The following is a 25810-nucleotide window of genomic DNA, read 5'->3' as shown; positions in this document are numbered from 1 at the left end:
AGGAGCCAGATGCTTACTCCTGGTCTCCCATGTGGGAGCAGGGGCCACCCTCCACTGCCCTCCCAGGCCACAGCAGAGAGCTGGACTAGAAGAGGAGCAACCGGGACTAGAACCCGATGCCCATATGGGATGCTGGCACCGCAGGAGGAGGATTAACCAAGTGGGCCATGGCACCGGCCCCATGGGGTATCCTTATATCCTGGACAGAGGGGATGCTGATCTCTAACATGCACTAAGTAGGTAGATTTGCACTTAGTCATCCCAGACAGCAATACTGGGCCAATGAGGGAAGCAGGTAGAGAGTGAAAGCAGAAAGCATCCCCCGCCCCATACCTGGGATAAGAGCCCGGATGGCAGTGCTCTGAGGGGTTCAGTGGCCTTTGATTTCAGAACACATAGCTGCGGGACAGGGGACAGAAGTGGCAGAGCCAGCCTGAGAACTGGGCTTCTTGGCACTCAGAGCCGTGGGAGTGCTCGGAGTCCAATGGTGAAACGTGAACGATGTACACAAGAACTTTGTGCTCTGGAGCCACTGGGAGAGCAAAGACTTTTTCCTTGAAGCCTCTAAAAATCCAAGGTTTTCAGACGACAGCTTAGCCAGGTATTGCCCAAGCTGGAGGCATCGGGGAAGAGAAGGGCACTGGCACAGATCAAACCTGTGACTGGTGTCCAAGGCCAAATGGCTTGCCGTCTGCAGGGAACCTTCTCAGAGGCTAGCAGTGAGTCGGCTTGATGTCCACACACTGCCCCACTGCAAACAGCTCAGAGAAGGGGGAAAAGTTTTACTTTAAGCAAGACAGATCTGCTAGGGTGAAATGCTACTTAAGATCATATGGAGCCCAGAATTTTGAAATTACATAAACGTTTTCAGTCATTTTTCTCCTTTGCAGCATTCTAATCATGCAATGGGAAGCATGCATTTGAAGTAACAAATAGGGCTTTAATGCATAATAACCTTTCTCACTGGGAACTCCAAATCTCAATGGCCAGTCTCTAATTAGAACTGAAAAAAAGCCTTGAGGACCAAGTATCAGTTCGGGTTTTCCAGATTTGAGGCTATAATCCTGTAGCCTATGTAGAAACAGAAAAAACAGCATAAAGCATTCACAAAATTCACTGCTGGCTTATGTTTAAAGAAAGACTCCTAGTAAATTTTCAACAGGAGTATTTTTAGATCTGATAAAACTGATCTTGCAAGACTTTATATCAAGTATCATTCCATGATGAAATGTTAAAAGCATTCGCATGCTAACCATATATACTAATAGACATATAATAACCATATACTAATAGATGTACTAACCAGTAAATTCCCTATCATAGTCTACAGTAAACATGATCATCCCTAAAAGAAAACCCATGAATAAAGTGATCAGATTGTTATAAATAATGATACAGTTATCTTTTCTACCAGGAATAGCCAAATTAAAATTGAAACGACATAAGATAACTAAACATGTATGGAAGTGTCTACATAAGGCATGAACTTGATACCTGATGTCCTTTTTTTGTTTTCTTTTTTAAGATATACTTATTTTTAAAAAAATATTTGTTTGAAAGAGTTACAGAGTTGCAGAGGCAGAGGCATAGAAAGGCCTTCCATCTGCTGGTTCACTCCCCAAATGGCCACAATGGCCAGAGCTGGGCCAATCTGAAGCCAGGAGCCAGGAGTTTCCTCCAGATCTCCCACTCAGGTCTAGGGGCCCAAGGACTTGGGCCATCTTCTATTGCTTCCCAAGGCCATAGCAGAGAGCTGGATCAGAAGTGGAGCAGCCAGGATATGAACTGGTGCCCATATGGGATGCCAGCTCTTCAGGCAGTGGCTTTACCCACTACGCCACAGCGCCAGCCTGTAATGTCCTCTTTACTAGTTTTGCGTACTTGGATAAAACTGAACCCCAGTGGCCTCCTCTGTAAAATAAATTTTGAAATATCAAGCTGAAATATAATGGATTCCATATGCTTACATATATAAGGCACCTAGCAAAAAGTCTGGAGTTCAGTAATTATTCAACAAATGTTAGACCCTATCTGGAAGAGCACTGGTAATGTGAATCTTCATGATATGTAATAATAGGTAAATGTACACATCTAGCAACTGAAGAAAACATTTTATTCAGTTTATCAACTCTTGTAATAGCCTTGTATCCTAACAAAGCCACCATGCACAAGGTCTAGTAATTAGGGATTTTTGAGGCTATGAATGTTTGAGGACTTGAAAAACTTTGCTTTAATAAAAATAACAGAAAAATTTTTATTTAGTAAATATAAATTTTTGAAGTACAGTTAATGGATTACAATGGCTTCCCCCCCCATAATTTCCCTCCCACTCGCACCCCTCCCATCTCCTGCTCCCTCTCCCATTCCATTCACATCAAGATTCATTTTCAATTATCTTTATATATAGAAGATCAATTCAGTATATATTAAGTAAAGATTTCATCAGTTTGCACCCACACAGAAACACAAAGTGTAAAATACTGTTTCAGTACTAGTTATAGCATTACTTCACATTGGACAACACACTAAGGACAGATCCCACATGAGAAGTAAGTACACAGTGACTCCTGTTGTTGACTTAACAATTTGACACTCTTGTTTATGGTGTCAGTAATCACCCTAGGCTCTAGTCATGAGTTGCCAAGGCTATGGAAGCCTTTTGATTCACCAACTTCGATCTTTTTCCAACAGGGTCATCATAGTCAAAGTGGAAGTTCTCTCCTCTCTTCGGAGAAAGGTACCTCCTTTTTTGATGGCCCTGTTCTTTCCACTGGGATCTCACTCGCAGAGATCTTCCATTTAGGTCTTCTTTTTTTTTTCCCCTGGGTGTCTTGGCTTTCCATGCCTAAAATACTCTCATGGGCTCTTCAGCCATATCCGAATGCCTGAAGGGCTGATTCTGAGGCCAGAGTCCTAAAAAAAAATAAATAAATAACAGAAAAATTAAAGTGAATAAACATTTAATAGAATGTCTAGAAAAGTCTAACATCTTGCCAATTTTTCAAAGTGTGTATACTGATCTGTCATAGCTAACAGAGTACCTAAAAGGTAATCTGTAGGAGTGAAATTGACTTAATTTCACAAAAAATTATTTCAAAACTTTTTGATTAGGTTTTTCTCATTATATGAGTATAAACATATACTCAGGAACTCTTGGAATGGTGGCTAGTAAACTACAACCAATAATTAAGGGGACTTCAGGTAACTAAATGATTCTAAAAGCAAAAATAAAAATCATTTCAAAAATGCTCAACAGAAGTTGATATTTAATGTAAGATGTGACACTTAATCTCATAAAATATAAGGGTAAATGTAAAAGCAAGAGCAATCTGGAGTTTGTGAAGGTGTTCAAACAGCAGATCACACACCTTAAACTAAACAATGTGATGCCAAGATCAAAGTGTATCTTAAGAAATGATGAACAGAAAATAGTGCACATGTACCTAATTCTCTCTACCTTCTTTCAGAAAACCCTTGAACTGTCAGGTGCATCCTTTCCATGGCTTGTAAGATTGTATTTGCTTCCCTCAGGTGCATCCTTATCTCACAAGTTAGATGGTAAAATCTACAAGGTCATGATTCATTACCGTCTCTTTTCATCTCATCTCAGGACATGGAGCAATTGTTCAGCATCTACATTTAAAAATTCAAGATTAGGGGCCGGCACCATGGCTCTCACTTGGTTAATCCTCCACCTGTGGCACCAGCATCCTATATGGGTGCCGGGTTCTAGTCCTGGTTGCTCCTCTTCTAGTCCAGTTCTCTGCTGTGGCCCAGGAGGGCAGTGGAGGATGGCCCAGGTGCTTGGGACCCTGCTCCCACATGGGAGACCAGGAGGAAGCATCTGGCTCCTGGCTTCGGATCAGCGCAGCACGCCAGCTGTAGCAGCCATTTGGGGGGTGAACCAAAGGAAGACCTTTCTCTGTCTCTCTCTCACTGTCTAACTCTACCTGACAAAAAAAAAAAAAAAAAAAAAAAAAAAAAAAAAAAACACTCAAGATTAAAAGAAGCAAGCACATTTTTTTAAAAAAAGATTCCTCCGAGTTTATGGAACTTAGACAAAGAAGCTGAGACTTTGAATGGTGAAGTGCTGCTGCTGGGAAATTGCGTTTTTATGAACATCTATTGTTTCTCTGTTCCTTGCCTGAAAATGTCTCTCCCCTGGATATTACCATGGAAGAAATAAACCCTAAAGTACCTTATTTTCCTGCCCAAATGCAGTACTTAACTCTGGTTGATTTCTTTGCTGAAATTACTTACAGGAAGAAAAATTCTAAGTGTTCTTGATTATTGTGGAATATCTACGCATTCATCCAGCAGTGCCAACCTTGTTATATACACCCAAAAAACAAAACACACCTCAAACAGCATTGTATTTAAATATGATGATACGTCACAGCTTGTTTTTCACAGGGAAAATGAGAATTATTACTACCTATGTGGATTCCCACCTCTGGATTTGCCTTGCTCCTTGGATTTTCTCATTGGGGCATTAAAGCTGTGCTTTTCATAAAGAAAGGAAACTCCAACATCAAATAAGCAATTTGCCAGGCTTCACGTTCTCTATTCAACTATTCCAACTATGAATTTCAAAGCTTTCTGTTACCTAAGGGGGAGCTTTCCTGTTCTCCCATATGCACAAGATGGGTGCTTACAAACTGAAGCCATATGCCCCAGACCACAGTCGCAATTTTGACAGCATTTATTTTACTTTATTTTATTTTGCTATTTCTCTCCCACAAAAAAAAAAAAAGGAGTCAAGGATTGTCTCAGATTTCTGCTGGAGAACAAAGACCCACTACCACCACACAACACACTCCTAACCAGAACAAAAATTTTCACAAAAGCTGGCGAATTTAAGTGTATTAACTGGGAAGCTAGACAAAATGAAGAGTCATTTATTCTCTTCACTACATTATTCCTCCTGATCTCACTCTTCCTAAGAGTAGCTCCTGTTCCTTGGCTGCAAACGAAATCAATGATCTCCCAGCCGCATCAGACTCTTGGGTCTCTGACTCAAAGCACTCACCTGAGCTCAGCACTCTCCAAGCTGTTCACTACCCTGGAGATTTCTCAATCTCTTCTTCTACTTTGCCACCCTACCAGGTTTTCAAAGATTGTGTTTATTCAATCAGCAACACTGATTATGTGCAATTAATTAACTTTTCACTTCTAATTAAGCAGACACAGATAATCACCAGCGCTGAGATAATCAGGGTTACCACATTGCCATCCTGAGTTGGTTTCACTCCAACCCCAAATAAACAATTCTAGTACATGCTGTTTTAGGGTGGCCAAATACAGCACTCGTGCTGAATTTTCTGAGCTAAAGGGAGGGACTGAAAAGCGTTGAGTCTGCAAATATTGCCTTGGAATACCGATTGTGAAACTACCCCTGGGGTAATCTGGGCATCACCCGCTTTTCCTTACAGGTGATGTTTCAGTGGCTAAACCTGCCTAGACATACATATTTCAAGATGTGTTTCTGGGGCCAGCACTGTGGCATAACAGGTAAAGCCACTGCCTGCAGTGCCAGCATCCCATGTGGGCACCAATTCAAGTTCTGGCTCCTCCACTTCTGATCCAGCTCTCTGCTATGGCCTCGGAAAGCAGTATAAGATGACCCAAGTCCTTGGGACCCTGCACCCACGTGGGAGGCCCGGAGGAAGCTCCTGGCTCCTGGCTTCAGATTGGCACAGCTCCGGCCATTGAGGCCATCTGGGGAGTGAACCAGCAGATGGAAGACCTCCCTCCCTCCCTCCCTCCCTCCTTCTCTCTCTGTAACTCTGCCTTTCAAAGAAATAAATCTTTTTAAAATAAGAAAAAAATAAAGATGTGTTTCTTATGTTATGCATTGTACTGGATGTGATACACTGAAGTGACCACCACAGTAATTCTGTGAAGTAGCTGTTCAGTCATTCAGCCTCCCCACCGTTGGTTTAACAAAAATCTGTGGAGTCTATAATGTTCAGCATAATGTCTGGGCTGGCAAATCTACAGCACTGGAAAAGACTGATGAAATATTTTCCCTTAGTGCAGTGGAGGATGGCCCAAGCACTTGGGCCTGCACCCCATGGGAGACCAGGATAAGTACCTGGCTCCTGCCATAGGATCAGCGCGGTGCGCCGGCCGCAGCGCGGCGGCCATTGGAGGGTGAGCCAACGGCAAAGGAAGACCTTTCTCTCTGTCTCTCTCTCTGCCCACTCTGCCTGTCAAAAAAAAAAAAAGGGGGGGCGGAGCCAAGATGGCGGAATAGTGAAGGCACGCACCGATAGTCCGGGAAAATTTAGTTTAATAAAAGGGGAGTTACGGTAGCCTCAGAAAAAAGAACCAGGAAAATATTGCAGACAAAACTCTTCTGGATCCAGTGGGCGTGAATCGGAGGACCTACTGGGAGAACAAGGTCGCCCACCGCGCGCGAAAGCCGAGCCGCAGGACCGAGCCGCGGGACTGAGCCGCGGAAGCCGAGCCGCGGGACTGAGCTGCGCAAGCTGCAGGGTCTGCGCGCAAGTTCTCGAAGGGGAGTGCAACAGCGGGGAGACTTGGGACGTCCAGGGCTCCGAGTCCACACATCGGCGCTGGAAGGGGAGCAGACCTGCGTGGAGAGCGTGGGAGCCCACAGTTCGGGACACCAGCGGCAGACTCAACACACCAGCGCTGGAACGCGAGGTGAGCCAAACCTCAATAACCCGAGACACCGGCAGGCAAGCGGAGAGAGGAGACTAGAGGGAACGACCCCCGGGGCAGGGGGGACTTCACCAAGCTAACTGGAAGAGAGAGAGAGGGAAAAAAAAAAAGGTGACTGGTACGGACACGGGTTTCTCTCTCTCCGCTCGCCTCTCAAGGGCGAGCAAGACAAAGAGCAGGCGCCATCTTGGACATACGTCATAAGCAGAGCGACCTCAGGTCTGCACCGGCCCTGAGCCTAGCAGTAAAACCTGACTCTGGGTGGGGCGAATTAACAGGAGATTAGGACCTAGTAAATTTGTGGTGCTACTGAACTGAGACTGTGAAAAAAGAGACGGTGGGGGAGAGAACTCACGGAATTCACGTGAGCACTCTCCAGAGACGCTACAATTCCGTAACTTTGGCAACCCAGTGGGAGACTGAAGGAGAATTTGAGCCCACTCTAAGGGCCGAACAGATTCCCTGTGTGGTCCTTGGGAAAGAGCTTCTGATCTCTGGCTCCTGTGGGTATATCATTTGCCTGCTAACTACCTCCAACTTCGTTCAGCTGTGCAGAATAACTTCCCTTTTGAATCAAAAAAAGAGAGAGAGAGAGAGAGAGGTTTACCACGCCTAACCTGGGAGTGTCACCTTTGGCACACCAAACAGAGCTCTCAGGCCACACCCATCTCAAGCCCTAAGGCTCCATCAAAAACAGATAGACCACTTAATCTAGAGTCATAGTATAACAAGAAAAAGCACCACAGTGAAGAAACCAAATATCTCCAATATGACAAATAACAAACGCAAAAACCGAGGTAATAAAAACAAGGAAGTCACCATGACGCCCTCAAATGAAAAAGACACCCCAATTCAAGATTATGAGGATGATGACATAGAAGAAATGCAAGAAGCAGATCTCAAAAAATTGATAAGAACATTAAGAAGTTCTCAAAAACAAATTCTTGAACTACAGAAATCCTTAATGGACAAGATAGAAAATCTCTCTCGTGAAAATGAAATATTAAGGAGGAATCAAAATGAAACGAAACAACTAGTACAACAGGAAACTGGGATAGTGACTGAAGTGAAGAATTCAATAGATCAAATGAAAAACACAATAGAGAGCCTTACAAACAGAATGGGAGAAGCAGAAGAGAGAATATCGGACTTAGAAGACAGAGAACAGGAAAGGATACAGTCAGACCAAAGAAAAGACGAGGAAATTAGAAATCTAAAACATATTGTCGGGAATCTTCAGGATACTATTAAAAAACCCAACATTCGGGTTCTAGGAGTTCCTGAAGGCATGGAGAGGGAGAAAGGATTAGAAGGCCTTTTTAGTGAGATATTAGCAGAAAATTTCCCAGGTTTGGAGAAGGACAGAGAAATCCTAGTACAGGAAGCTCACAGAACCCCTAATAAACACGACCAAAAGAGACCCTCACCACGACACGTTGTAATTAAACTCTCCACAGTGAAACATAAAGAAAAGATCCTAAAATGTGCAAGAGAGAAACGTCAGATTACTCTCAGAGGATCTCCAATCAGACTCACAGCTGACTTCTCATCAGAAACTCTACAAGCTAGGAGGGAATGGCGAGATATAGCCCAGGTACTAAGAGAGAACAACTGCCAGCCCAGAATATTATATCCTGCAAAGCTATCATTTGTGAATGAAGGTGAAATAAAGACTTTTCATAACAAACAGAAATTGAAAGAATTTGTTGCCACTCGTCCAGCCCTGCAAAAGATGCTTAAAGATGTGTTACACACAGAAACACAGAAACACGGTCATCAATATGAAAGAAGGTAAAGGAAGGAAACCTCACAGCAAAAGATCACAGGGAATTCAAAGCATATATTAGAACTTATTTTTGGCAAATGGCAGGGCAAAGTTACCACTTATCATTAGTCACATTGAACGTGAATGGCCTGAACTGTCCAGTTAAAAGACACCGTTTGGCTGATTGGGTTAAAAAACAAAACCCATCTATTTGCTGCTTACAAGAAACACATCTTTCCAACAAAGATCCATACAGACTGAAAGTGAAAGGCTGGAAAAAGATATACCATGCCAACAGAAATGAAAAAAGAGCAGGCGTAGCCATCTTAATATCAGACACCATAAACTTTACCACAAAAACCGTTAAGAGAGACAAAGAGGGACACTACATAATGATTAAGGGATCAATTCAACAGGAAGATATAACAATTATCAATGTATATGCACCTAACTACAGGGCACCGGTTTATCTAAAAGATTTGTTAACGGACTTAAAGGGAGACTTAGACCCCAATACAATAGTACTGGGGGACTTCAATACTCCACTCTCAGAAATAGACAGATCAATAGGACAGAAGATCAACAAGGATACAGTAGATTTAAACGACACTATAGCCCAAATGGATCTAACAGATATATACAGAACTTTCAATCCTACAGCTAAAGATTATACATTCTTCTCAGCAGTACATGGAACCTTCTCTAGGATTGACCACATACTAGGCCATAAAGCAAGTCTCAGCAAATTCAAAAGAATTAGAATCACACCATGCAGCTTCTCAGACCATAAAGGAATGAAGTTGGAAATGAACAACTCAGGAATCCCTAGAGCATACGCAAACACATGGAGATTGAACAACATGCTCCTGAATGAACAATGGGTCATAGAAGAAATCAAAAGAGAAATCAAAAACTTTCTGGAAGTAAATGAGGATAACAGCACAACATACCAAAACTTATGGGATGCAGCAAAAGCAGTGTTAAGAGGAAAGTTTATATCAATAGGTGCCTACATTAATAAATTGGAAAGGCACCAAATAGATGAGCTTTCTATTCACCTCAAGGATCTAGAAAACCTACAGCAAACCAGACCCAAATCTAGTAGGAGAAGAGAAATAATTAAAATCAGAGAAGAAATCAACAGGATTGAATCAAGAAAAACATTACAAAAAATCAGCCAAACAAGGAGCTGGCTTTTTGAAAAAATAAACAAAATTGACACCCCATTGGCCCAACTAACTAAAAAAAGAAGAGAAAAGACCCAAATCAATAAAATCAGAGATGAAAAAGGAAACGTAACAACAGACACCACAGAAATAAAAAGAATCATCAGAAATTACTACAAGGACTTGTATGCCAACAAACAGGGAAACCTATCAGAAATGGATAGATTCCTGGACACATGCAACCTACCTAAATTGAACCAGGAAGACATCGAAAACCTAAACAGACCCATAACTGAGACATAAATTGAAACAGTAATAAAGGCCCTCCCAACAAAGAAAAGCCCAGGACCAGATGGATTCACTGCTGAATTCTACCAGACATTTAAAGAAGAACTAACTCCAATTCTTCTCAAACTATTCAGAACAATCGAAGAAGAGGGAATCCTCCCAAATTCTTTCTATGAAGCCAGCATCACCTTAATTCCTAAGCCGGGAAAAGATGCAGCACTGAAAGAGAATTACAGACCAATATCCCTGATGAACATAGATGCAAAAATCCTCAATAAAATTCTCGCCAATAGAATGCAACAACACATCAGAAAGATCATCCACCCAGACCAAGTGGGATTTATCCCTGGTATGCAGGGATGGTTTAATGTGCGCAAGACAATCAATGTGATACACCACATTAACAGACTGCAGAAGAAAAACCATATGATTCTCTCAATAGATGCCGAGAAAGCATTTGATAAAATACAACACCCGTTCATGATGAAAACTCTAAGCAAACTGGGTTTGGAAGTGTCGCTCCCCCTCTTCGTGGAGGAACGACACAGGACCCTGCGCTGTTCTTTTCGTCTGCTCGGCCCTCCCCGGGTTTGCTGCTGGTTCTTCCCGGGTTGGCTACTATCCCTTCCACCTCCGTGGAAGGGCAGTTCCCCCTGGCCGCATTCCCCACTTCCGCAGGGGAGCGGCACACCGCCGGCCGGCTCTCTCGGGGGCTGCACAGGTGTTCCCCTTAGATGTTCCTCGTGCATGCCGTCTCTCTCCTCCTTTATAGTCCTCCTCCGCCAATCCCAACTCGGCTGCCCACACGCCGAGTACGCTGCTCTCCTCCAATCAGGAGCAAGTCCTACAGTTAATTGGTTGAACTGGAGGCAGCTGTGCGGAAGCTGTTTACTTCTCTCCCAGCGCCATATTGTGGGAGAGCAGATGCATAGAATAAGTCTTAATTCCAGTAACAGTCTAGTCCGAGCTGCTCCCCACAGGAAGGAACATTCCTCAATACAATCAAAGCAATCTATGAAAAACCCACAGCCAACATCCTATTGAATGGGGAAAAGTTGGAAGCATTTCCACTGAGATCTGGGACCAGACAGGGATGTCCACTCTCACCACTGCTATTCAATATAGTTCTGGAGGTTCTAGCCAGAGCTATTAGGCAAGAAAAAGAAATTAAAGGGATACAAATTGGGAAGGAAGAACTCAAACTATCCCTCTTTGCAGATGACATGATTCTTTATTTAGGGGACCCAAAGAACTCTACCAAGAGACTATTGGAACTCATAGAAGAGTTTGGCAAAGTAGCAGGGTATAAAATCAATGCACAAAAATCAACAGCCTTTGTATACACAGACAATGCCATGGCTGAGGAAGAACTTCTAAGATCAATCCCATTCACAATAGCTACAAAAACAATCAAACACCTTGGAATAAACTTAACCAAGGACGTTAAAGATCTCTACGATGAAAATTACAAAACCTTAAAGAAAGAAATAGAAGAGGATACCAAGAAATGGAAAAATCTTCCATGCTCATGGATTGGAAGAATCAATATCATCAAAATGTCCATTCTCCCAAAAGCAATTTATAGATTCAATGCAATACCAATCAAGATACCGAAGACGTTCTTCTCAGATCTGGAAAAATTGGTGCTGAAATTTATATGGAGGCACAAGAGACCTCGAATAGCTAAAGCAATCTTGTACAACAAAAACAAAGCCGGAGGCATCACAATACCAGATTTCAGGACATACTACAGGGCAGTTGTAATCAAAACAGCATGGTACTGGTACAGAAACAGATGGATAGACCAATGGAACAGAATTGAAATACCAGAAATCAACCCAAACATCTACAGCCAACTTATATTTGATCAAGGATCTAAAACTAATTCCTTGAGCAAGGACAGTCTATTCAATAAATGGTGCTGGGAAAATTGGATTTCCACGTGCAGAAGCATGAAGCAAGACCCCTACCTTACACCTTACACAAAAATCCACTCAACATGGATTAAAGACCTAAATCTACGACCTGACACCATCAAGTTACTAGAGAACATTGGAGAAACCCTTCAAGATATTGGCACAGGCAAAGAGTTTCTGGAAAAGACCCGGGAGGCACAGGCAGTCAAAGCCAAAATTAACTATTGGGATTGCATCAAATTGAGAAGTTTCTGTACTGCAAAAGAAACAGTCAGGAGAGTGAAGAGACAACCGTCAGAATGGGAAAAAATATTTGCAAACTATGCAACAGATAAAGGGTTAATAACCAGAATCTACAAAGAGATCAAGAAACTCCACAAAAACAAAACCAACAACCCAATTAAGAGATGGGCCAAGGACCTCAATAGACATTTTTCAAAAGAGGAAATCCAAATGGCCAACAGGCACATGAAAAAATGTTCAAGGTCATTAGCAATCAGAGAAATGCAAATCAAAACCACAATGAGGTTCCACCTCACCCCGGTTAGAATGGCTCACATTCAGAAATCTACCAACAACAGATGCTGGCGAGGATGTGGGGAAAAAGGGACACTAACCCACTGTTGGTGGGAATGCAAACTGGTCAAGCCACTATGGAAGTCAGTCTGGAGATTCCTCAGAAACCTGAAGATAACCCTACCGTTCGACCCAGCCATCCCACTCCTTGGAATTTACCCAAAGGAAATGAAATTGGCAAACAAAAAAGCGGTCTGCAGCCTAATGTTTATTGCAGCTCAATTCACAATAGCTAAGACCTGGAACCAACCCAAATGCCCATCAACGGTAGACTGGATAAAGAAATTATGGGATATGTACTCTTTAGAATACTATACCGCAGTAAGAAACAACGAAATCCAGTCATTTGCAACAAAATGGAGGAATCTGGAACACATCATGCTGAGTGAAATAAGCCAGTCCCAAAGGGACAAATACCATATGTTCTCCCTGATCGGTGACAACTGACTGAACACCAAAAAGGAAACCTGTTGAAGTGGAATGGACACTATGTGAAACGGTGACTTGATCAGCATAGCCCTGACTGTTAATGAACAACTTAATACATTATCCCTCTCAGTAGTTTTTTTGTCTGTTCTACTTAATATGACTGGTTTAATTCTGTAATTAATACACAGTTATTCTTAAGTGTTGAAATTTAACTGAAATGTGATCCCTGTTAAACATAAGAGTAGGAATAAGAGAGGGAAGAGATATATAATTTGAGACATGCTCAAGCTGACTTGCCCCAAATGGTAGAGTTAGAAACATACCAGGGGACTCCAATTTAATCCCATCAAGGTGGCATGTACCAATGCCATCTCACTAGTCCAAGTGATCAATTTCAGTTCACAATTGATCATAATGAAAGGACTAAGAGTCAAAGGGAGCACATAAGCAAGTCTAGTACCTGCTAACACTAACCGATAGAATAAATAAAGGGGAGAGTGATCCAACATGGGAAGTGAGATACTCAGCAGACTCATAGAATGGCAGATGTCCTGAATGGCACTCTGGCCTCAGAGTCAGCCCTAAAGGCATTCAGATCTGGCTGAAAAGCCCATGAGAGTATTTCAGGCATGGAAAGCCAAGACACTCTGGCAAAAGATCTCTGTGAGTGAGATCTCAGTGGAAAGAACAGGTCTTCAAAGAAGGAGGTACCTTTCTCTGAAGGGAGGAGAGAACCTCCACTTTGACTATGACCTTGTCTAAACAAGATAAGAGTCGGAGAACTCAGAGGGCTTCCATAGCCTTGGAAACTCATGACTGGAGCATAGGGAGATTACTGATGCCATAGACAGGAGTGTCAATTGGTAAAGTCAACAACAGGAGTCACTGTGCACTTACTCCTCATGTAGGATCTCTGTCCTTAATGTGCTGTGCATTGAGATTTAATGCTATAACAAGTACTCAAATAATATATTTCACTTTGTGTTTCTATGGGGGTGCAAACTGTTGAAATCTTTACTTAATGCATACTAAACTGATCCTCTGTAAAAAAAAAAAAAAAAAGAAAAAAGAAAAGAAAAGAAAAGAAACTATCAACTCCCAACTTGACTCTCACTGGGATTAAACATGACAATAGGTCTGATCTGATTTCATCATCATTAAAAAAAAATCATCTATTATTTTTCACTTTATGTTTCTGTGTGGGAGCAAACTGTTGAAATCCTTACTTAATGTATACTAAGCTGATCTTCTGTATATTAAGATAATCGAAAATGAATCTTGATGTGAATGGAAGGGGAGAGGGAGTGGGAAAGGGGAGGGTTGTGGGTGGGAGGGACGGTATGGGGGGGAAGCCATAGTAATCCATTATTCGTACTTTGGAAACGTATATTCATTAAATAAAAGTTAAAAAAAAAAAAAAGAAAGAAAAATATTTTCCCTCGAGGAGTGCACTCTGATCTGAACATACAAAAACAAATAAACAAAGAAACAATTGTGCAAGGAAACAAACAGGACAAAATAATTAATAGCGCAGGGAGATACCATTTAGCGTTCTCATTTAAGCCCTAAGTCTTGACCAAAGACCTTAAGGAATTAACTTTGCTCAACCAAATAAGAGATAGAGACTCAAAGAAATTTGGAAGATGTAACACACATCTACTGAAACTGACTTTCCTTCTAGCTCAGAGTCATTGGTCTCAGAAACTACATTCCACTAGGCCCTGCTGCCTCCCAAGAGGGGCCAGATGAACACCCAATGCTACTCTACCTCAAAGGATATTGTTGTAGAGTTTTCAGCCTAGTGAGGTTGTATAGCCGGGAGGATATTTAAAAAGAGAAATGAAAATAAAGAAATCTATAATCTTCTGCATGTACATGGTCTGATCATAATGCAAAGGATTAGTATTTAATTTTTCTTTCTTTGTTTCTGTCTTCCTCCATTTTCCACCAAAACAAACTATTTCATTTTTAATTCTTAGGGATGGTCATCAATGGGGCTCTGATTGAATCCCCAGATCTAATGGATTTTCAAAGTCTCTTTTCCAAGAAATCCACATTACATCAACACATCCATCCTCATCAAAGTCCAGATCACCATCCCCCACCCCACTTCCCCAGAGAAGCAACCATTCACTGCCACACAGACACACACATACACAGTGGAAAGCACTTGGCTGATTGTGTGGGTAGCACAGTGAACTGTCTTGATTACAATTGAAATTCAGAGAGGGTCTCTCCTCCACTTGGCCATTTCCTAAGTAGTGCGAAGCTGAACTGGACATAAAATGCTCGTTCACAATGCTTCCAAGAACAGATTTATTGAGCCCAGGGTTTTGTGTGCATTTTTTTTTTTTTGGAAGCTGAAGTACCCAGTGATCTTTCAGTCCACAGGGGGGAAAAAATCTTGCAATAAGTGAAAGGCTGTTTGCAATGGAGGCATTGCCACCAGTGGAAGAACAAAGCTTCTAGTCTTGAGTGCAAAAGAGGGGATTGGGGCTTAATTTAGAGAGGACGGCTCTGAGAGGAAGTCGTTAAAAACAAGGGGCCACAACCATCAGGAGAGCTGGCTTGTGGGCACTCCTCATTCTCTTTAAAAACAGGATGGCTATTAACCTCCCCCAAGCACAAGTAGAAAAGCAACCCATTTCAATGCCACAAATCACCTTGTAGGAAGAAAAGCCCAAGTCTCCTGGGAGAAAATGTCACTCCTCCCAGATGGCCTGAAGTGACCCTCCCTCTATGATATATTATTATTGTTAGAAACAATGACCTATCATTGGGGGAGAGTGCACGGCGCCTTAGCACCTGAGCTTTGGAATCAGCAAAGGGGCCTTGGGCACTTAAGAACTGTGGCATGGGATCATTGGGAACCTTGAGAGAGAACACTTTAAAAAATGGCAGCCAAGATTCCAAAATCAGAGACAAATACATAAGGACTGGAGTAGAAATATAATAAGAAGTCGGGCCAGTGCTGTGGCATAGTAGGCTAAGCTTCCACCTGCGGCACTGGCATCCACATGGGCGCAGGTTCATGTCCCAGCTGCTCCTCTTCCGATCTAGCTCTCTGCTATGGTCTGGGAAGGTAGAAGATGGCCCAAGACCTTGGGTCCCTGCACACTCATGGGGAACCTGGAAGAAGCACCTGGCTCCTGGCTTCGGATCAGCTCAGCTCTGGCTGTTGCGGCTATTTGGAGAGTGAACCGGCAGATGGAAAACCTCTAACTCTGCTTCTCAGATAAATAAATAAAATCTTTTTAAAAAGAAAATATAAATAGAAGTAGAAATAGAACAAGACAGAGACACAGCGAGCCAATGAGTGTTCTTCCTGGGAAATCTCTCCTCGCCATTGCCAGACTGGAGCCTTTTTTTTAATGAAGTTTCACTGGGGCACAGCCACAAGCGTTTGTCTGTCAAGCAGTTGCCCATGGCTGCTTTCACATTACCATGTCTGAGTCAAGTTGTCACTTCCATAATGACCACAAGTTGAGGCTATTCACCAGCAAGAGCCTCATAGGGAAAGCTCACTGAGCCTTGATCTAAAAGAACTCCGTATTCTTCCAGTGATTTCTGTTCTTTGCCCAGGCTAGCTCAGATTGGTTTCAGGAATGCTACAGAGAATGTTCAAGAATCAGAACAGACAGAACCTACCAGACTCCCCCTCAGTCTACAATCATTAGATCACATGTTGTCCAACCACATTTCTACATGGCTGCTCGTGCATCACATGTAAGCATAAAATCAGACAATTGGGGGCCCCTTCTGTGGTACACCGGGTTGAGCCACCACCTGCAACGCTGGTATCTCACATTCAAACATCAGTTAGAGTTCCATCTGCTCTGCTTCCAGTCCAGCTCACTGCCAATGCGCCTGGAAAGGCAGTGAAAGATGGTCCAAGTACTTAGACCCCTCCCACCTATGTGGGAGGCCTTGATGAAGTTCCTAGTTCCTGGCTTCAGCCTGGCACAGCTTTAACCATCGCTGCCATTTGTGGAGTGGGCCAACACATGGAAGATCTCCTTCTCTCCCTCTCTGTCATTCTGCCTTTCAAATAAATACAATAAATCTTGAAGGAAAAAAAAAAAGTGAGACAGTTGGCCCTGGGCCCTTGTATCTTCATTTCTGAGCTCCTGTGCCAGATGAAAGTTTGACTAAATAAGTTTGCCATGCTTTCCTGTTGTTCACCTGTCTTTTGCTATAGGAGGGCCAGCTGTGACCCTTATGATGGGTGAGGTCAGGGAGCACAGCTTTCTGCCCCAGTAGCACCAAGAACCACAACTAAAGCTGCCTCCAGCTCTCTCCTCCTCAGGACGCCCCTGCACAGCCTGCGTGCTGACCAGTCCTTTTCTCTCTCTTGGGCTCAGCTTCACTTTAGGTTGTTTTTTGGGTGTTATGTTCCTAACCAGGGCTTTATTTATAAGCCCTCCCTCCTTCCTGCCCCCCACACACATACACTTTGCTAAGGTAGGAGTTATTTCTCCTGAGTCTTCAGTTAACCTCTTCCCAGGTGCCTAGTGCCAAGTAGGCACTCAGTAAACACACCTTGCATCGTGAATTAAATGTCTCCTCCTACCATCTCCAAGACAGTGGGAGCAGAAGCTGTCTTTCCAAATACTCCTTCATTTTTCGAAACAAGACTAGCTTCCAGGCCAAGTGTTAAGAGAACCATCCTTTCCAGAAACAAAATAAATCCTCAGCCTCTGAGTATTTCTTATGTCGTTAGTCTAAATCAATCCTCTTTCAAGGATGGTCTCTGAGCAACGACAGCAGCTTTACTTAGGAACCTGTTAGAAACACAAATTCCCAAAGTCACACTCCAACCCTTGGAAATTCGACACTTGGGATTGGGCCCTACGAAACTTCATTTTACCTAGAACTCCAAGTGCTTCTGACACTCCTTCAAGTTTGGTGCTAGGAAGCAAAAGCAAGGGGTCAGCAAACTTGTGTGTGAAATCCAGACAGTGGATATTTAAGCTCAGGGCCAAGAACATCAAAGACACCACGTAGTATCGAAGTAAAAAGTGAGAACCCAAGTCTCCATACCATTTTTGATGAAATTCCAAATTCTATATTATAGAATATAGAAAAGAGTTTAATCTTGGGTAATACAGGTTTGCTAATAAGAACAATTGACCTTTCTTTCAGAATAACATTTCAGTTAATTGGGATGCAAAGTTCATGTTCCCTATTGCTATGGCCCTTCCCTGGATGTACATGAGGAAGCTTAATCCGCAGGTGTTTGGAGGTGGAGCCTGGTCCTGCTGGTGGAGCTCTGATGTTGGGATAAATCTCCTGATAAGGAGAAACAGGACAGATCCTGCCCTTTGCCTCTGCTTTCTGCTGTGTCAGGATAACCAGAAAGTCACCTTTGCCACATCTGGACTTCCTAGCCTCTGGAATTCTAAGAAATAAATGCTTGCTCTGTCAGCCATCCAGTCCATCAACCACAACAAACTTTTCATAGCAGCTCAAACTGATTGAGACACATATTATCAAACCAATTGCAAATGTTCATGTTTATTTCACTACAGATTTATTTATTTGAAATGGGGAAGGGGAGAGAGAGAGAGATCTTCCATCCACTGTTCACTCCTTGGGTCATGCCAAAAGCCAAGAGATTCATCCAGGTCTCCCACATAGGTGCAGGATCCCAAGCACTTAGACCATGGTCCTATTGTCGCAGGTGCATTAACAGGGAGCTGGAGTGGAAATGGAGCAGCCCTGACTTGAAGTGGTGTCCATATGGGATGCAGCAGTCAAGGGCCCCTGGCCTTGTTAACTCTGTGCAGCTCACTGCAGACCTGTGAACCTCCTGTCACTTCCTGCCCTGTGTCCACACTTGCAGCCAGGAACCCAGGTCTTATCCCTACTGTTGCTTTCCAATTCACATCTGAACAAGATACCTTTAAATATCCGTGCAAAAAAAATATTTCCAAGAAGCAAAGCTTTTCTTTCTGGAGTTTTCAAATTTTAATTTGTGAAGCAAGGTTATTTTCAACACAAATGCTATTTAATTCACAGCTTTCCTTCTACAGGGAGTGTATAGACTATTTTCTCCCGGAAATAACCTTACAAGGTCAAGGATTTGTCTTAAAATGTCTTAGGGCATTGAGAACTGAACAGGACACTAGGGAGTATGAGGTCTTGGGTTTGGAAAATATCTCATGATTCTAGTTGGGGAAAGGATTCATTCTTCCAGTTAGAGATGAGCCATCAGAAGCTAAGACATTCCAGGAGACTCTTCCTAAATGAAAGTAAAGAGACTTGCCTTCTTCATAGTGTGTCCAGGTCCACAGCTAAGCTACAAAATTGCAGATGTACTGAATCGGATGATGGCTGGCACTTTTGGAAATCAGTTCTAGTTAGAGAGCCTTTTACTGAAGTTCAAGGAAAAGACTGGTCCACACTAGGGAAAAGTAAGGCCATCTTCACTGTGGGCTTACTACATGCAGGGGACTCTCCAGGTGTTGTTTACTTATGTATTAATATTATATTTGCAGTATTGCACTATTCCATCCCTACAACAACCCTATGAGACAGAGCCGGGTATTCTCATTTTACAGGTGAGAAAATGGAGGCTTGGAGAGGAGAATTAATTTGCATGATCATAGAGCTGGTCCAACTAGCAGTGGCACTCAGTTCCATCTGTCTCCAAACTTCAGCTCTTTAACAGTGCATCACTGAGGCTTGGTGAAGACACACACACAGAACCACATCTCTTAGAAATGAAAAATTAAAAAAAAAAAAACATTGAAAAACAGTGCTAATAACCAGTGATCAGTGATGCTAGCAGAACCTCTGGCATTTCAGTGAACACTCAGAGGGCAGAAGACCCTCTCCCTGTGTGCAATGTCCCCTTGGTGCCAGAGAGCTTGCTAATCTTGGTTTGATTCCAAGACTTTGCTGCATCCGCAAAGATGGGCTCTCTCAGTTTGGGTGAGGAGCTCCCTCCCATAGTAAGCCCAGAGTTTGGGGAGTTTGTCTAGTTTAAAAAACACACACTCCTGTTTTCATGTAATTCCATATTTTTACAGAAAGAGAAAACAACCTCCTTTTTTATCATGAAAAATGCAGAAGTAAAATCGTGTTGGCTAGAGAAGAGAGTAGAAGATAGAACATGATTCTCAAGAGAGAAAACCAAATACCAACGAAGAGGCATGCAGGTGGTAATAATGGAGAAATCCTGCCTCTGCTCCTCTGCCCTAGGCAGGCTACCCTGTCCTCTAATTAGTGCAAACTCTATGGAAAGGAAAAAAGCAGAGGAAGGGAGGGAAGGAGGAGGGGGCTGAAGAAATGGAGGGGATAAGGAAGAAGGTCAAACCAAGAATTCAAATTCTTAAGCATGCTCTCTTGCGGAAGCCCTCATGAGACTGCAACTCCCACTTGCAGACACATTTTCCCTGGCACCGTCAGAACAAACCCTAGATGTACTGAGGAGGAGAGATGTACTTTAAAGTCTGGTCCCAGGGCTGGGAGGACAGCCAGGCCCAGCAGCAGGGGCCCTGCTTCTGCTTCCCTGAGCTCAGGGTTTCAGCGTTCCCTCTGCTTCTATCCTAAGAGAAACAATCAAGCAACCTGCCAACACCTTAGACTCAACTCCCACTCTACCCCAACATCCACACCCCGCAGACTTCTTTGGGGGTAACCCACACCAAGAGCCTGAAGAGTTTCCCAAGAATTTTACATTTCCCATACTCTGATCAGAGATGCCATAGACCTGAAAAAAAAAACAGACATAGCTACCTCCATACACATCACAGCAGACTTGAATAAAGCGCAACTGTGCTTGCTTTATTGACTATTAGGGCCACTGGCTGGTTATGAGTATTTATTTTTTCAGAGGTGATGTATTTTGTTGTTATAGGATTGGATCAATAATAAAAATAACTTTCTTTTAACTGAGCATGGACATATTTATCAGATAAAGCTTCAGTATGCGATACCTTGCTTATTCCTTACAAGTATGGAGAAATGCTAACATCCTCATTTCAAGGAAGAAAGGAAAGAAGGTAGAGAAGGGGGAGAGGGAGGGAGGGGAAACGGAGGATAAAGAGGAGGAGAGAGAGAGGGACCAGAGACTCAGACTTTGAACCCAGGAACCTAGAAGCTGAACTAAAAGCTGCTGTGTTCTAAGCAAATCCCCCTGAAAAACGACTTTCATCTTGGCGAGCTACAACATAAAGAAGATTCCTTCAGGCACCTGGCTTAAAAAAAGTGACACAACTCACTTGCAGCTAAAATACTCAGACAATAGAACCATAATTATAGTCTTAAAAAGAAAATGTTATAAATTATATCCACCCATTTTACTCGCTTCTTTTCATACGTGAGGCTGGTGGTGGGGAGGAGGTGTGGAATTTAGTTTAGCAAGTGCCCAGAAACTAAGCCACAGCCATTTGCCCCTGTTCCTAAGACCCCATCAAGGTTCATTCCACATGACGAAGAGCGAAATCCAAATTAAAATAATCAAGCATGTTGGCATCCATGAGGGTATGGACAGTCTGGCCTGGCAGCTTGTGAGATTCCCAAGAGGGCTCCTGCCCAAGTTGTCACAAAGGTCCTGAGGATGATTCTCCCAGTCCCACTAATGAGTGCGGAAGAACAAGTAGGAAGCTGGAGACTTCAATTATACTGACACCTGAGCAGAGCTCAGTAATATCAACATTACTTATCAACCGTCATCTGCTATTAGGAACAAAGTCCTACAACACAATACGAGGTGTTGTCTTCCCCTTAGGCAGGCTTTCCAGCAGATTCAGAAACCCAGTTAACTATTCCTACAAATGTAGAAAAAAAGACAACACAAAATACCCCTGTGTGTATTACTGAGTAAAGGGAGGACTGGAAATGTGTTTCTTTTTTACATTTCATGTTTTCCAATTATTTGCTAAACATATACTATTTTAATGAAAACCCTTCTAAAACACTTACATGCAACCCAAATGCAAACCAAAGATTCAGATTCTGAGATGTGCAACTGGTTGCTTCAAAAACTAAAGCGATCTTTCTAAAAAGCAGTGTGGTATCCACCTTGATAAGTGCACATGCATAGGGAAAAGCAAAGCATAATAGGTTTTAATTTCATTTCATTCCATGAACAAAGATAAAATAGCATACCTTTAGGGGAAAACTTTTATTTAAACATGTTTCTCTATCAGTGATAATAGAAAAGGAAATATTTATGAGTCTGAATAAAAGAAAGAGAATTCTTTTAAGTTCTTAACGAAAGACACTTTTCAGGAGAATTAGCTAAAGGGGAAAAAAATCACACAAAGAGTTGAGAAGAAAAATAAATTATTTATAGGCTCTCCTGCAGCGCCTTCCAAACTTTAAATATTCATCAAAAGATGCCTGAAGTGAGTTAATTTCCGTAGCACATTTCCATTTAGAATTACATGGTAGGTTTCAAAAGGCCCTTGTCCAGTGTTTATTACACATGTGCCAAGGCGTTCAGGTACAACGCTAACATTCATCATATAACCAGCACCCTCTTTACTGGGTAGATGTCTTCCTGGAAAGATGCATGCAAATCAAATTGTATTTGAAATGCACTTGCTGTGGTGAGTCATTTGGGAAATCAAGAATCCTTGGATAATATGTAAAGAAATAAACAAAGAAAAAAACAGTAAACTTTTCATCTGGAAAGTTTAAATGTTTTCATTATTTACTTCTTCCAAAGGGATCTATTTGGACAATGTGCCCAAAAATCCTTGACAAAATCTATTACACATATTAAAGGTTAGAGTTTTCAATTTCAGAACAAAGGACATTGGACTCATTAGAACAATCTGATAGAACTAAAACAAAACATATGCCCCACCCCCAATAGAGGTAAAGCAATGCTTGAATCCATAGGAATTTTCTGCATGTAACTGATTTAAGGCTGGCTTGTCCCCTCTTTCTTTTGATTGATGATATCTGTAAGCCAATTGGCAACTATTACGAACTACATGAGTTCCAGACAGCTTTGAAAAGCCAATTATTTTCAGACCACTCATGTATTTTTAAATATTTAATCAAGAATTCAGAATAAATTTTGCCTTGTGTGTTTGACATTTTGTCAGGGAAAACACAAATCTTCAAAACAATAATATCAACTGTGATTACAGCAAATTAGAATCATAGCCTCAATCTCCTCCCCTGGAATTGTTTTGGGACCAGGACGAATACAGCTCAAGAAATTGCATTGCAATAACTCATTTGCCTTGAGCAAGAAAAACAGGAGGTGGCACAGGTACTCCGGGTTAGCAGAACCAGGAGTGCTGCTTGTCCTAGTCCAGCTGAGGCCTGTCATCCTGCCAGGAAGAACTCTGGGATAGAAGAGCCCTGAAGATGCAGTCCTCGGCTTGGGTAGACTACGCCCTCATTCTACCAACCTACACCAGGAATACCCACTGAGCCCCAAGGGTAACCACTTGCTGGGGGCAGATAATGTCACATGACATATAAGTGGAGAAAACCTCAGATCTTGCTAATATCAGCAACAGCTAATATCAGCATTTATTATTATTATTAGCACTCAACAACATTTATTATACCTCTCTATTGGTTCTCCTCATAAGGAACCTCACTGGTTATCCACAGCACTGTTCCAGGAAAGGTATCATGATCCTTGTTTAACACAAAAAGCAAGATGGAGCTGAGTTAACACAATTTGCCCAAACTCACACAAGTGGTGAATGGCAGAAGGGAGTTTTTCAGAATCCGTGTCTGAGTCTTTAACCCAAGTCATCTTCAATGTGCCAAAACTACACAGATCGCTGCCAGTCTCAAAGATGGCCCCTGGTGGGCCCAACTTCCTGGTCTTCACACCTTGTACAGTGCCCTGCCTGCTACAGCAGGGTTGATCTCTGTAGCCAATCACATGGGGCAGAAACAATGCCATAACACTGCTGAGACACTGGTACAAAAGGCTGCGACTTGCCTCTTGGGTCCGTGTCTAGGTCTGTCTGTCTTTCAGCTTTTGCTTTTGGAGAAGCTAGCCGCCATGTTGAAGTGGCCCTATGAAGACACCCACTGGCCAAGAATTGAAGCTCTGGCCTGCAACTGGCAAAGACCCGAGTTTGGAAACAGATTCTCCAGCTCCAGTCAAACCGTGAGGTGCCTACAGACCAGGACAATGGCTTGACTGCGTTGTGTCCGGTTTCAGACCCTCCCCAAAACAACCCACAAAAGGCAGGCTGGATGCAACAGCAAGAGGATTTTATTACCAGCTAGCTGGGGCTCTTACCAACACATACGACGTAGTGCAGTGCTATAAGTCCCGTCCCTCTCCCTCCCAGCATTTTTATGCACTCAAGTAAACAAATACATACATCACTACACACGTAGGCGAGTTCCTTATTCCTTATATGGCAATTACCTAAATTTATGCATTGTATTGGTGCATTTGAGCAACTTAGGGGCTAGGCGTCATACAGGAAGGTGGAAGAATCTAAATTCCAGGAATAGTCTCACTCCTGTACCCTTAGGCCTGTCTTTTCTGGCTTAAAATAAAGCCTGTCATGGAGGAACAGCAGTTCTTGCGACAGGTCCTGAAAGCTCTTAAGACCAAGATTTTAATATGTTGCCCCATATTTTATAACATTTAACCTTAACATACTACATATTATTGTCTTAATTTCAAATGTATTTATATTATTGTCTTAATTTCAAATGTATTTAATCTAAACTAGTGGTTTGAATTAATTACTCATAACCAAACTCTACAACTGCAGCTCCATAAGAAATCCTGGGCCAGAACCAGCCTGCTAGGCTGCTTCCAAATTCCTGACCTTCTGCAGCCTTGGGACATATTTGCTGTTCAGTTGCTAACTTTAGTTGTAACTTGTCACACACACACACAACTAATATGCCAGTGTATATGTAATTTCAGAAAGATGAGCATGGGAAATGGGATGCACACCGTGGCATAGCAGATAAAGCCACCACCTGTAGTGTCAGCGTCCCCTATGGGCACTGGTTCAAGTCCCAGCTCCTCCACTTCAGCTCCCCACTAATGCTTCTGGGAAACCAGTGGAAGATGGCCAAAGCACTTTGGCCCTTGTACCCACATGGGAAACCCAGATGGAGTTCCTGGCTCCTATCTGATCCAGGCCTGGCTGGCCATTTGGGGAGTGAAACAGCAGGCAAAAGATTTTTTTCTCTATCTCTCTTTCCTTCCCTTCCCCCCAACCTCTTCCTCTCTCTAACTCTGCCTTTCAAATAAATAAATCTTTTTAAAAGTACTCTACCGGGCCGGCACCGCGGCTCAATAGGCTAATCCTCCGCCTTGCGGTGCCAGCACACGGGGTTCTAGTCCCGGTCGGGGCGTCGGATTCTGTCCCGGTTGCCCCTCTTCCAGGCCAGCTCTCTGCTGTGGCCAGGGAGTGCAGTGGAGGATGGCCCAAGTCCTTGGGCCCTGCACCCCATGGGAGACCAGGATAAGTACCTGGCTCCTGCCATCGGATCAGCGCAGTGCGCCGGCTGCAGCGAGCTGGCCGCAGCGGCCATTGGAGGGTGAACCAACGGCAAAAGGAAGACCTTTCTGTCTCTCTCTCTCTCACTATCCACTCTGCCTGTGTTAAAAAAAAAAAGTACTCTACCAGCATTCTAGTATCTTTTTTTATAAAGATTTATTTTTTGGTTTGAAAGACAGAGAGGCAGAAGCAGAGTCTTCCTCCCACTGGTCCCCAAACGGCCACTCCCCAAATGGCCACAACGGCCAGAGCTGGGCCAATCCGAAGCCAGGAGCTTCTGTGTCTCCCACACAGGTGCAGAGGCTCAAGCACTTGGGCCATCTTCTACTGCTTTCCCATGTCAAGGCAGAGAGCAGAATCAGAAGTGGAGCAGCCGGGACTCGAACCAGCGCCCGTTTGGGATGCTGGCCCTGCAGGCAGCAGCTTTACCTGCTACACCACAGCTCTGACCTCTGCAAGGAGCTTTCATCCAGAAGGGTAAAGAAAAGCCTATGCTCATGTAAATTCAGATCACAAATATTTCCAAAA

At 42.9% G+C, this 25810-nt stretch overlaps 1 long non-coding RNA gene across 1 annotated transcript in view; it reads right to left on the bottom strand.

Moving 5' to 3' along the window:
- Positions 1-2361: 2361 nt before the first annotated feature.
- LOC127484245 (uncharacterized) overlaps positions 2362-25810 on the bottom strand; it is a 104166-nt gene continuing 80717 nt past the window's right edge. Inside the window, exon 3 of the long non-coding RNA XR_011382264.1 lies at positions 2362-2913. This is a non-coding gene — a long non-coding RNA (uncharacterized lncRNA). The remainder of the gene's footprint in view (positions 2914-25810) is intronic.

This window comes from Oryctolagus cuniculus, chromosome 15 (genome assembly GCF_964237555.1).
Source record: "Oryctolagus cuniculus chromosome 15, mOryCun1.1, whole genome shotgun sequence".
In the NCBI taxonomy this organism is placed as follows: domain Eukaryota; kingdom Metazoa; phylum Chordata; class Mammalia; order Lagomorpha; family Leporidae; genus Oryctolagus; species Oryctolagus cuniculus.
This window is presented reverse-complemented; position numbering and strand designations above follow the sequence as displayed.